General features: G+C 37.4%; 1 non-coding gene across 1 annotated transcript; it reads right to left on the reverse strand.

Annotated features, from left to right (window-relative positions):
* Nucleotides 1–1,869: 1,869 nt before the first annotated feature.
* Nucleotides 1,870–1,978, reverse strand: LOC116745246. Its single transcript, XR_004347338.1, has one exon. It is a non-coding gene; the product is annotated as a U6 spliceosomal RNA (small nuclear RNA).
* Nucleotides 1,979–13,704: the final 11,726 nt, after the last annotated feature.

Raw genomic sequence — 13,704 nt, forward strand, 5'->3', positions numbered from 1 at the left:
GAGAAATACGGTGTTACCTGGTCCCATTATTAATCATATTCATTTTGATCAGTTGGTTAAGGTGGTATCTGCTAGGTCTTCACTGTAAAGTTATTATTTTTTTTCTATATAAATAATGAGTAATCTGTGGAGAGGTACACTGAGACTATGTAAATATCCTGTTCCTCGTCAAAACTTTTGCCCAAAGGTTTCCACATTCACCAATAATTCTTGCCTGAATCAATTACTATGATAGTTGCAAAATGGTGATTCTAGGGAATTCCCTGGTGGTCTGGTGGTTAGGACTATGTGCTTTCACTGCTGTGGGCTGGGTTCAATCTCTGGTCGCGGAACTAAGGTCCCACAAGCCTTGCAGCCAAAAAAAGGAAGATGGTGATTCTATAATTCCATTAGTCCATCTACATTTTTTTAGTTAGCATTCTACTGTAAGCAAGATCTTTCCCTTCTCTCTTATTTATCTATATTTAATCTATATTTATTATCACCAGTAAAAAAAAAACTCATAGATTCTTATTTTATTTAATAGGTTATAATCCATTTTATTGTTCAACTTGTCCTAGATTTGGCCATTGAGACCCCCTTTAAGCTGGCTTCTGTGTCCTTTTGACACACGCTCATTTTTTTTTAGCATTTCCTTGCTTTCTGGTATAATACCGTGCTCCAGGTTCATCTTGTATTTTCCCTGTCTAGACTTGGAAATCATCCCTCTCTCCAAAAGAGCACTCCTTTAGGGGGGGAATGGTATTTAGAAGCCGAGATCTGGGCACCAGATATGTCCATTGCTACTGGGGAGTAACTGCTTCTAGGCCCTTTAAGTAAACAGAGCCAAGGAGGAAAGGCAGCTTAATATATAGTTCAACTATTTTTAATCATGAATTCAGTACTGGTATCTCTAATTCCAGTTCAACACCACAGAGTTCTTTCTCCAGTTCCTGATTTGCATCTCCCTTTTCCCACAGTGAGAACTCTGGCTCTCAACGGCATCAACGTCTTATTTTCATTTGTTCAGTGTTATGATATACACGAAATAGTTTCAGAATTGCTATATCCATTCCACTAAAGAAAACATTTTTTTAATTAATTTATTTATTTATTTATTTATTTATTTTTGGCTGTGCTGGGTCTTTGTTGCTGCACGTGGGCTTTCTCTAGTTGTGGCGAGCAGGGGCTACTCTTTGTTGCGGTGCACAGGTTTCTCACTGCGGTAACTTCTCTTGTTGCGGAGCACGGGTTCTAGGTGCACGGGCTTCAGTAGTTGTGGTGCACGGGCTTAGCTGCTCCGTGGCATGTGGGATCTTCCTGGACCAGGGCTCAAACCTGTGTCCCCTGCATTGGCAGGCGGATTCTTAACCACTGCGCCACCAGGGAAGTCCCTGAAAACAATCTATTAAATAGTGTTCAGTATTTGTTTGCATTTTTATTTTGTTTTTAGACTAAGGGAATATAGTCAAAGTACTGTGTTCAAAAGTAATCCAGATCTGTTTTTTATTTTCTTTCAGAATGGTTATATTACTTATTTAAATATAGTTAGGTTTATTTCTGTCTGTTTATATTCAGTTTTAGGATCCCTTTCATGCTTGTTGGTTCAATTTTCTTTTTTTTTTTTTTTTTTTTTTTTTGCGGCACACGGGCCTCTCACTGTTGTAGCCTCTCCCGTTGCGGAGCACAGGCTCCGGATGTGCAGGCTCAGCAGCCATGGCTCACAGGCCCAGCCGCTCTGCGATATGTGGGGTCCTCCCAGACCGGGGCACAAACCCGTGTCCCCTGCATCGGCAGGCGGACTCTCAACCACTGTGCCACCAGGGAAGCCCAATTTTCTTTTTTGAATATGTAAAAGCTAACATTGTCCAAAAGTCAGATCCATACACAAAACATATGTAGCACTTCACGAATCTGTGTGTCATCTGTATGTAGGAGTCATGCCAATTTTCTCTGTATTGTTCCAGTTTTACTATACGTGCTGTCAAAGCAAGAGCACCTCCAGTTAATTTTTCAACCTGTTGGGTGCTATTTGAAGTGTGACCCCCCCAACACACACACTTCACTGAAACTGCTCTTGTCAAAGTCATCAGTGACTAATATTTTTCTATCCTTATCTTATTGGACCTTTCCACACTCTAAGCAAATCTCTCCAATAGTCTTGAAACACTCTCCTCTCTTGGTTTTTGTTCCCCTAGTCTTCTGGTTTTACTCTCTTCACAGGCCTCTCCTCATTATCCTTGTCTATTCAACCACCCTAAAATGTGTTATTCCTCAGGCCTCCTGGCTCCCTTCACTTCCTTCTGTGTACTCTCTTCCTAGCCAACCTCAGCCATGTCTAAGCCTTCAAATGCTGATTATGCTAATGACATCTAAATTGATATCTTCATCCCAGACCTTTCCTCTGGTTTCCAAACCTATAACGAACTGCCTAACTGACATCCGCTTAGATGTCTCACTGACATCTTCAGGGTAACGGGTCTAAAATAGAACTTCTCATTTCCCAGCCAAAACTGCTTCCCCCAGGCTCCTCCCTCACAGTAAATATCAGTTCTATCAGGTTGCTGTAGCCAGAAACCTAGGAGTCATTCTTGATTTCTCTATGCTCCTCAACCACAATGTCCAATCTATCTGCGATATATGAAAATTTTACCTCCAAAATTATGTCAAATGAGTCCATTTTTCTCGGTCTCTACTACCACCCCTTCACTCATCATCTCTCACCCAGACTCCTCATCTGCCTCATAACTGGCCTCTCTTTTATCTCCCACACATTCATTCTCCATTTAGTAGCTACCATGACCTTTTTAACAACAAAATAACAGTACAAGCTTACATTTATGAGGTGTTTATTATGTGCCAGGACTTGCTGCAAGCACTTTATATGTATTTAGTCTTTAAAACCACTCCATGAGGTAAAAACCAATTTACCTCAATTTTATAGAAAAGGAAACTGGAGCACAGAGAGGTTAAGTACTGCCCAAGATCACACAGCTGGTAAATGGTAGAACTTGGGCTTGGACCCAGAATGAATCTTTAGCCTTTGCACTTATCTACCACTTTATACAGGATCACGTTACTACCCAACCTCAAATGCTTTCATGGCCTCTCTCTACACAGGGACTAAATACCCAACTCCTTTCCAAGGCCTGCTGATCCTGTGACATGCTTCCTGCTTACCCCGCCAGGCTGCTGGCTGCTTCCCTTTCCTTCATTTCCCTCCAGCAACCTGGCTTGTTTTGTTTTGTTGTTGTTTCCCAGCTTCCTTGTACATAATAAGCCTTTTCTTACTGGCAGGCATTGCACAACCCCTGCCTCAAATACTCTTCTCTCTGGCCCCTTCTCATTCTACAGGTCTCAATTTAATGATCTGTTCTGAGAGAATTTCCCTCACCATGCTATTTCTTAAGTAGCTCCTTTCCTGGTATGTTCTATCTAAGCCCCATACTTGTTTTCTTTTTTGGTCCTTAAAACAATTTGTTGTTATTTATTTGTTTGCTTACTTGTTTTGTCTCTCTTCCCTACTAAAATTAAGTGCTGTGAAGGCAGAGGCTGTGTCTTAGTCACTTTTGTATATTCAGAGCCTAGCACAGTGCCTAGTTCATAGAAGGGGCTCTAGAAATATTTGTTGAATAAACATATCTTTTTCTACTTCATAGCTTCTGTTTACTCATAATTTCTGCTTCCTCATCACTTTGGTTTGTGATAGAGACAGCCCAGGCTCTATCTCCTCCCACACATATCCTTACTCAATGTCATAGTTTAATTAGTTAGAGTTTTTATTGCTGTTAATTGCCTCAGTCACTTCATGTTTCCCAAGTCAGACCCCTGGGAGAGAAATATTGATTTGTCCAACTCATTTCTTAGAAGCCAGTCCACATTTGTAGGTTGTTGGTTGCTTGCCTGCCTTGGGGCAGATTCCCAGTCCTGGTCCAAACAGCTGTGCTGGGCAGGGTGTGGGTGGGGGTGGTCTGCACATTGCTGCTTCATTTCCTTTCTGGGACTTTCATCTTGAATCATAGCCCAAAGGATTGTCAGGCCAACCATTTGAATGTCCAGTGAAATGTTTTAAAGGAGCTTGATGATGATTCAAGTTCCCCCTAAGGCCGCACTGTGGGTGAGCTCTACGGGCTCTGGGCTCCCAGGACACTTATCAAGCAGTGCCTAAAGATTTATGGAGCGCTTACCATGTGCCAGGCACGCTGCATTACATATACTCTCTCAGTTCAACCTCACAACATTCAGGTGAGGTGGACATTATCATAATCCCCACTTTACACGTGAGCAAACTGAGATTTAAGGAGTTTGGTCCCTGGCCAAAGATCAAGATCTAGTGAACGGGCGATGCCAGGACCCTAATTTAGATCTTTCTAACTCCAAAGTGCATCCTGCCTACATTACACTAGACTGTTTACTTTCTCCTTATCAACTGTGTCACCTTGGTCAAGTTACCTAATTTATGTGACCTTCTATTTCCTTATCAGTAAAACGAGGATATTAATACCTAATTCATGGGATTATTATAGGTTTATGAGCAATCATAACCTATTCCAATAAATATAGCAGCTACGTTACTATCTTTCAGTTTAGTCTGAATCTAAATTTTCATATGTGAAAAGCAGAATTATCAACTTCAGTTGTCCATAAAGAACAGGATCTCCTGGGAGACTTTATCCTGCTGGCAAGTATTCCTGATCCAAATTATAAAGACATAGGGCTTTGAGAGGGACAACAGTTATTCTCTAAGGAAACAGAGAAATTCAATGTACTTCAGAGATGAGAAAGAACCTGCATTCAAACTAGCCATAATGTAGCAGAGTGCAAATTGGTAAGCACTCAGTATAAAGATTTAAATCTGTGTCTGACAAGCATAAGATTTTCTCCAAGGCCAGAGCATTTTACATTATAATCTGTAATCCTACCACAACTTTAAGTGGTGGGTCTTCTTATGACCTCCATTTTTCAGGCTCGGAGAGTTAAAGTGACCTGGGTAAGGTCACAAATATAATCTGAGGTAGAGAGGGAACTGGAGCCCAGTGTGGCACCATTGCAACAAGCTTTCAGCTGTGTGCAGTCTGGCAAATCTACTAGCGAGTTACCCTGCCCTGCAACTTCAGGATCATTTGGGTGGAAACTGACTCCCAGGTCAAACATGATCCTGACATCTTGTACATTCATTATTCTCAGAAAAGGCAAATCAGTTCTACAGACATCAGCACAATTTAGGGAGAATGCTGGCTAGGATGGTAGTTCCCCATGTAGCAATACAGATAAATACCAATATCTAAACCAACGATATCATGTGAGGAATGCAAGAGCAAGAATAACTAATCTTTGTACAGCACTGGATGATTCACAAGGGACATTCATATCTATTACCCAGTTTCCTCCTCATATCACCCCTTTGAGAGAGGTATTATCATTGCCATTTCACAGATAAAGAAACTGAGGTTTTAAAAAGTTGATTTAGTATGAAGAAGTGGACATATATTGTTTTATGGTCTCTGGGCCTTCATTCCTCCTTCTTTTGAGAACAGTACCTTGTGTTTCCTTTGGAGATCAAACACCTTCTACTTCAGCAACAGTAATTGGATCAACATGTGTACATGATGCATCAGATCTTTGAGCATCACCCTTAGAACTTTTGTTTGGGTTTTTGTTCAAACCGTTGAGATGGAGGAGCTCTCTTAAATCTATGGGTATGATTCTGAAGTGAATGGCTACCACCACAAGAAAAAAAATTATGTATGAATTTTAAACCTGCAGAAGTTTAATGGGCAGAAGACCAAAACAGACATTTCTGCAAAGAAGACATACAGATGGCTAATAAGCACATGAAAAGGTACTCAACATTGCTAATTATTAGAGAAATGCAAATCAAAACTACAATGAGGTACCACCTCACACTGGTCAGAATGGCCATCATCAAGAAGTCTACAAATAGTAAATGCTGGAGGTGTGGTGAAAAGGGAACCCTCGTATACTGTTGGTGGGATGTATACGGGTGCAGCCACTATGGAGAACAGTATGGAGGTTCCTTAAAAAACTAAAAATAGAGTTACCATATGATCCAGCAATCCCACTTCTGGGCATATATCCAGAGAAAACTCTAATTCAAAAAGACACATGAACCCCAGTGTTCATAGCAGCACAAATTACAATAGCCAAGACATGTTAGCAACCTAAATTGTCCATCAACAGATGAATAAAGAAGATGTTTTATATATATATATATATATATATATATATATACACACACATACATATATATGTATATATAGAGTGGAATAGTACTCAGCCATAAAAAATGAAATACTGCCATTTGCAGCAATGTGGATGGACTTAGAGATTACTATACTAAGTGAAGTAAGTCTGACAGACAAAGACAAATATCATGTGATACCATTTATATGTGGAATCCAAAATATGATACAAATGGAACTTATTTACAACAGAAACAGACTCACAGACATAGAAAACAAACTTGTGGTTACCAAAGGGGATAGCAGCAGGGAGGGATAAATTAGGAGTTTGGGATTAGCAGATACAAATTACTATAATACAAAATAGATAAACAACAAGTTCCTACTGTATAGCACAGGGAACTGTATTCAATATCTTGTAATAAATTATAATGGAAAAGAATATGAAAAAGAATATACATGTATATATGTATAACTGAATCACTTTGCTGTACATCAGAAACTAATACAACATTATAAATTAACTATACTTCAAAAAAAAAGTAGAAATGGAGATTAAAAATAAAAGTGTGTAGCACATGGATGGTAGGATTAACTCTTGATATATAGCAATTATGTTAAGTGCAAATAAATTAATCTCACTAATTGGATTTTTAAAAAATATATCCAACAGTAAATTGGCTATCAAAGACACACTTAAAACATAAGGAGATGGAAAGACTAAAAATAAAAAGATGAAAAATGATACACCAGGAAAATATGAACTGGGTTGTGACCATAGTATCTGTCAAAAAGGAATTTTAGTCTCAAATGATAAGAAGTGATAAAAAGTCATTACATATTCATAAAAGAAGCAAACACATAAATGTAATAGGTAAAACACATAGATGCACCTAATTATACAGTCTTAAAATATAGACAACTTCAGGGAGAAATAGATAGAAGCATAATTGTAGTAGAAGATTTAATATCCCCCTCTCAGAAACTGATATATCAAGGCTTAAAGTATAATTACCATATTTCATCAATTCTATACCTCATACAAGACTGGCTTGAGAAGGATTAAAGATATAATAAATGTGAAAAATAAAATTATAAAAGAAAAACATAGGAGACTATTACAGTTTGTGACTGAGGAGAATGGAAAAGCAAAACCTATTATAAAAAGCACAAACTATAAGACAATAATATTGATGAATAATAAAGATTTCTATTCACCAAAAGACACTGTAGACAAAGTAACTGGATGAGAGAATGAGAAAAGATATATGAAATATTTAATACACAAAATCCTTGCAAATAAGTAAGAGGGTAGCAACCCCTAGAAAGAAAATAAGCAAAAAACATGAACCTAGAGGAAATCGCAAAATCAAGACATATGAAGAAATGCTCAAAAATATCAGTGAAATGTTAATTAAAACAGCAATGTACTATCGTTTTACATCTATTATACTATAAAATATTGATAATGCCAGCTGGTTGGGTTGTGGGGATGCTGAAACCCTTATATGTGGTGCTGGGAGTATGGACTGGTATAGCCTTGTCGAAAGCAATCTGACATAAATTATGCAAATCAAGAACTCATATTCTATGAGCCCACAGTTGCACTCCTGGGATATATCCCAAAGAAATTCTTATGCAGACACAGAAACATATTCATTGCTGTGTTATTTATGATGGTGGAGACTTGAAGACAACCTGATTGTCTATCACTGGGAGAGTAGACAGCTAAAATGTGGTAAATGTTCTGTCATTAAATATTATGCAGTAATCATCAGAAATGGATTAGATATACACACAGCAACAAGAATGCATTTTATTTTTTATTGACATATAGTTGGTTTACAATATTTTAATAGTTTCAGGTGTACAACATAGTGATTCAATATTTTTATACATTATACTCCATTTAAACTTATTACAAAATAATGGCTATATTACATCTTCTTTATCCATTTATTTGTTGATGGACACTTAGGTTCCTTCCATGTCTTGGCTATTATAAATAATGCTGCTGTGAACGTTGGGGTGCATGTATCTTTTTGAATTAGTGTTTTCATTTTCTTCAGATATATACTCAGGAGTGGAATTGATGGGTCATATGGAGTTCTACTTTTAGTTTTTTGAGGACTGTCCATACTGTTTTCCATAGTGGATACACCAATTTACAATCCCGCTAACAGTATACTAGGGTTCCTTTTTCTCCACATCCTTGCCAACATTTGTTATTTGTGCTCTTTTTGATGATAGTCATTCTGACAGGTGTGAGGTGATATCACATTGTGGTTTTGATGTGCATTTGTCTAATAATTAGCAATATTGAGCATCTTTTCGTGTGCCTGTTAGAATATGTATGTCTTTGGGAAAATGTCTATTCAGTTTTTCTGCCCATTTTTTAATCGAGTTGATTTTTTTTTGATATTAAGTTGTATAAGCTGTTTATACATTGTGGACATTAACCCCTTATAAGCCATATCATTTGCAAATATTTTCTCCCATTCAGTAGGTTGCCTTCGATTTTGTCAATGGTTTCCTTTGCTGTGCAAAAGCTTTTAAGTTTAATTAGGTCCCATTTGTTTATTTTTGGTTTTGTTTCTTTTGCCTTGGGAGACAGATCCAAAAAATATTGCTATGATTAATGTCAAAGAGTGTTCTGCTCATGTTCTCTTCTAGGAGTTTTACAGTTTCTGGTCTCACATTAAAGTCTTTAATGCATTTTGAGTTTATTTTTGTATATGGTGTGAGAAAATGTCCTAATTTTGTTCTTTTACATGTAGCTGTCCAGTTTTCCCAGCACCACTTATTAAAGACTGTCTTTTCTCCATTATATATTCTTTCCTCCTTTGTTGTAAACTCACTGATCATAAATGTGTAGGTTTATTTTTGGGCTCTCTATTCTGTTCCACTGGTCTATATGTCTGTTTGTTTTGTTTTGTTTTGTTTTTTGCCAGTACCATGTTGTTTTCATTACTGTAGCTTTGTAGTATAGTCTGAAGTCAGGGAGCATGAAACCTCCAGCTTTGTTCTTTTTTCTCAAGATTCCTTTGGCTATTCGGGGTCTTTTGTGTTTCCATATAAATTTTAGGATTGTTATAGTTCTGTGAAAAATATCATGGGTATTTTGATAGGGATTGCACTAAATCTGTAGATTTCTTTGAACAGTGTGAACATTTTAACAATATTTAATTCTTCCAAGCCATGAAAATGGAGTTTTTTCTATTTCTTTCTGTCATCATTAATTTCCTTCATCAAGATTTTATAGTTCCAGAGTATAGGTCTTTCATCTCCTTGGTTAAGTTTATTCCTCGGTATTTTATTCTTTTTGATACTGTTTTAAATGGAATTGTTTTCTTGCTTTCTCTTTCTGATAGTTCATTATTAGTGTATAGAAAAGCAACAGATTTCTGTACATTAGTCTTGTATCCTGCCACTTTACTTAATTCATTTATTAGTTCTAATAGTTTTTTGGTGGGGATTTAGGGTTTTCTATACACATAGTGTCATGTCATCTGCAAATAGTGACAGTTTTTCTTCTTCCCTTCCAATTTGAATGCCTTTTATTTATTTTTCTTTTCTGATTGCTATGGCTAGGACTTCCAATACTCTGTTAAAGAGAAGTGGCAAGAGTAGGCATCCTTGTCTAGTTCCTGATCTTAGAGGAAATGCTTTCAGCTTTTCACCATTAATGTTAGCTGTGGGCTTATCATACATGGCCTTTATTATGTTGATATATATTCCCTCTATACCTACTCTGATGGTAGTCTTTATCATGAATGGATGCTGAATTTTGTCAAATGCTTTTTCTGTGTCTATTGAGATGATCATGTGATTTTTATCCTTCCTTTTGTTAATGAAGTATATCACACTGATTGATATTGAACCATCCTTGCATCCTTGGAATAAATCCCACTTGATCATGGTGTATGATCCTTTCTATATATTGTTGAATTCGGTTTGCTAATATTTTGTTAAGGATTTTTGCATCTATATTCATCAGAGATGTTGGCCTGTAATTTTCTTTTTTTGTAGTGTCTTTGTCTGGTTTTGGTATCAGGGTAATGGTGGCCTTGTAGAATGAATTTGGGAGTGTTCCATCCTCTTCAACTTTTTGGAAGAGTTTGAGAAGGATAGATATTAGCTCTTCTTTATATGTTTGGTAGAATTTCCCTGTGAAGCCATTCTGTTCTGATTTTTGTTTGATGGGAGGTTTTTTTTTAAATTACAAATTAAATTTCACTACAAGTGTTTGGTCTTTTCAGATTGTCTATTTCTAACATGAATGCATTTTTAAAACAGTGCAGGGCTTCCCTGGTGGTGCAGTGGTTGAGAGTCCGCCTGCTGATGCAGGGGACACGGGTTCGTGCCCTGGTCTGGGAAGATCCCACATGCCGTGGAGCAGCTGGGCCCGTGAGCCATGGCCACTGAGCCTGCACGTCCGGAGCCTGTGCTCCGCAATGGGAGAGGCCACAACAGTGAGAGGCCTGTGTACCGCAAAAAAACAAACAAACAAACAAAATAAAACAAAACAGTGCATAGTGAAAAATATGAGGTAACAAGATGAGATTTAAACACTATACCATTTACATAAATTAAAAATACACCCAGGGCAAACAAAAATTCATATTTTGTAAGAACATATGCAAAAAACAGTTTTACATCAGATAGAACTTAGTTGCTTGTGTGGGGAAGGGAAAGGCAGTAAAAGAGAAAAAAAAAAGTATCAAATAAAATTTAAAAGTGATAATCACTGACCAAAGAGGATAAAGTGCCGTACTGAAGAGTGTGATTAACTAAATCATTTCAACCCAAAGTCAAACCAGTTAACCAATGAATAAACACAAAACTGGAAGAAAAGACAATAAATATTGCACAGATGTCTCTGGATTTGGGAATAATTAAAAATTTTTACTTTTTTCTTAATGTGTTTGTAGATATGAAGTTTTTTACACTGAACATCTGTTACTTTTGAAAATTAAACATATAAACAGAAGTTCAAAAGAAAAACTCAATCTGGAGGAGTATGGTTCAGTGGCAGAATGGTGGTATTCAAAAGACAAGTCCTAGCAGGAAACACAAAAATTTCAGTCTGTGTGCAGAATGGATGGAACTATGCATGAATTTTTTCTTGTTAAAATTACATTAATTTCTGAAATAATGTTTGTACAATCAATCAAATTAAGGTAAAAAATTAACAAAGGTAAAACAGCAACTTTAAAAAATATATTCAAATGGATTTTTTGTTTTGGCCGCCCGGCGCAGCTTGCAGGATCTTAGTTCCCCGACCAGGGATTGAACCTGTGCCCTCAGCAGTGAAAGCTCAGAGTCCTTACCACTGGACTGCCAGGGAATTCCCTCAAATGGATCTTTATTGTTTACTACTCCCTCAGAATTCTGCATGAAAATCAGTATCTTTATCTGGTGATAATTAAAATATGTAACAACTGGTAGAACATATGCCTGACCAATCAGAGCAGACATTGGTAGTAAACAATGGTATCCCTAAAACATAGATTCCTCACACACTAGCCCTGCAGCCCCAAGACAGGGTTTAGACTCAGTACCTGAAGCCTTGCTCTTTTTCACTCTTATGTTATAGAAACAGGTATAAAGGTGAAGAGTGCCAAGATATGCTACCCCAAAATATGCCACTCAGGCATAAGGGTTATTTTAAGCTAAAGGCACTTGAAAAACAGCAGATACAAAAGGGATACTTTGATCTCTCCTTTCCTTCTGAATACAGGAGGTAAAGCTCCCACGTAGGAGCTGCCCTCCACATACCAGGAGAAAAGAAACACTCATCAAGCTGAAAGCAAGAGAATTCTACACAAACTGACATTGTTAAAATAATTCTTATCTTCCTTTAGCCTCCCTGTACATTTTAGTTACTTTTCCACAATTGCCTCTCTTTGTTTAACCTAGTATTAAAGCATTTAGGTTTTGCCACTTCTTTGGGTCTTCATTTCCTTATGAGGGCTCCCGTGTCACATAAAACTTACATTGAATAAATTTGTATGTTTTTCTCCTGTTCATCTGTCTTACGTTAACTAAATTCTAAGGCCCAGCTGAAGACCCTAAGAGGGAAGAGGTAAAGTTTTGCCTCCCTGCAAAGGCAAGTTTTCCAAACCAGAACATTCCAAAGATTGTAAGGCCCAGACACTACAGCCGACTCCAACCTACGGGAAAGAAGGAAGAAGGAGTTCTTGCTGCTTCTCCCTGACCTCACCACACCCGTCCTGTCATACAGGTGCCCTGCTCTTTGACTCTGAAATTTGGTTCACACATATCCTCCTCCGAAAGACAGACTCATGAATTCTTCAAGAGCTGGTTCAAAAGTTACTTCCTTCGTGAACTCTTCCCTGAAAGCACCAGTCAGAGTTTTGTTCATTCTTTTAACTAATATTTATTGAGCACCTATGATGTTCCAGACCTAAATTTGTAGCCCTGTGCTATCATATGATCATTGTGTCTGGGCTTGACTCTCCAGCTAGACTGGGATTAATTTTTGGTGTAGTCCTAGTAAAATAAAGGAAGGAAGAGTCAGCGTTTAATCCTCACAGCTGAGTTTGCAAATGTGAAAAATGAGACACAGAAAATAACTCCCACAAGCAAGTTAGATTACTTGCCTAAGGTAATACAGCTGATAAGTGAGTAGGGCCAGGAATCAACCATGGTCACCTTGAACACCTGGCAGCCACATCAGCTTCTTATGAAAAGGCTGTCACACTTTGTGCAGCAACTTGTTTGTATGTTTATTTTTTGAGAAAATTTTTAAAAGAGGAAAATTACTTTATGATTATTTTTGTTAAAAGGGTATTTTTTCCATGTGAGACTTGCCTACTATCTGTACTCAGTTGTAATAGATATTTACTCACTCATTCAACAAACAGCCTAATGCAATGGAAGGATAATCTTTGGAACCAGACAAACTTGAGTTCAGATACGGGTCCCGCCCCTTACTGGTTATTTGACCCTGAGCAAGTGACTTGCCTCCTTTTAGCAGTTTCTGCATCTGTAAAAGGAAGATAATAATGGTATCCTCTACAATGGCTGTTCTGAGGATTAAATGAGCACATTGCAGCAGTTGCTCAAATTTATAGGAAAATGCTTTGTGATCTGTAAAGAGCTATGTGAATGCATATAATAATATAGTGAGCCGATGGTACAGAAAGGATAACTATAAAACCAGCAAACCTGCAAACAAGTAATAATTAATTAAAAACTACTGCACAAAACAGCAGAGAAGCAAAAGGAGTTTCACAAAGTATCTTTGTTTATGTTAGGAGGAAGTCTGATTTTGTTTTTAAGTGCTTGATACACCTGCAAGAAGAAAACATCAAGCATTATCGCCCACAAATACGGCTATCAGAACTGCTCAGTAAATACAAAATAATACAGATTTACATCTGTAATAACATCACTGGATATACTGGAATAAGTTGAAAGTGAGGCTCAGGTTTATACAGAGGCTTTTTTACTGTCAATTATTTTATAAATACCATGATAATGGTAAGTAGTAATAGCT

This window comes from Phocoena sinus, chromosome 1 (assembly GCF_008692025.1).
Source record: "Phocoena sinus isolate mPhoSin1 chromosome 1, mPhoSin1.pri, whole genome shotgun sequence".
Lineage (NCBI taxonomy): Eukaryota > Metazoa > Chordata > Mammalia > Artiodactyla > Phocoenidae > Phocoena > Phocoena sinus.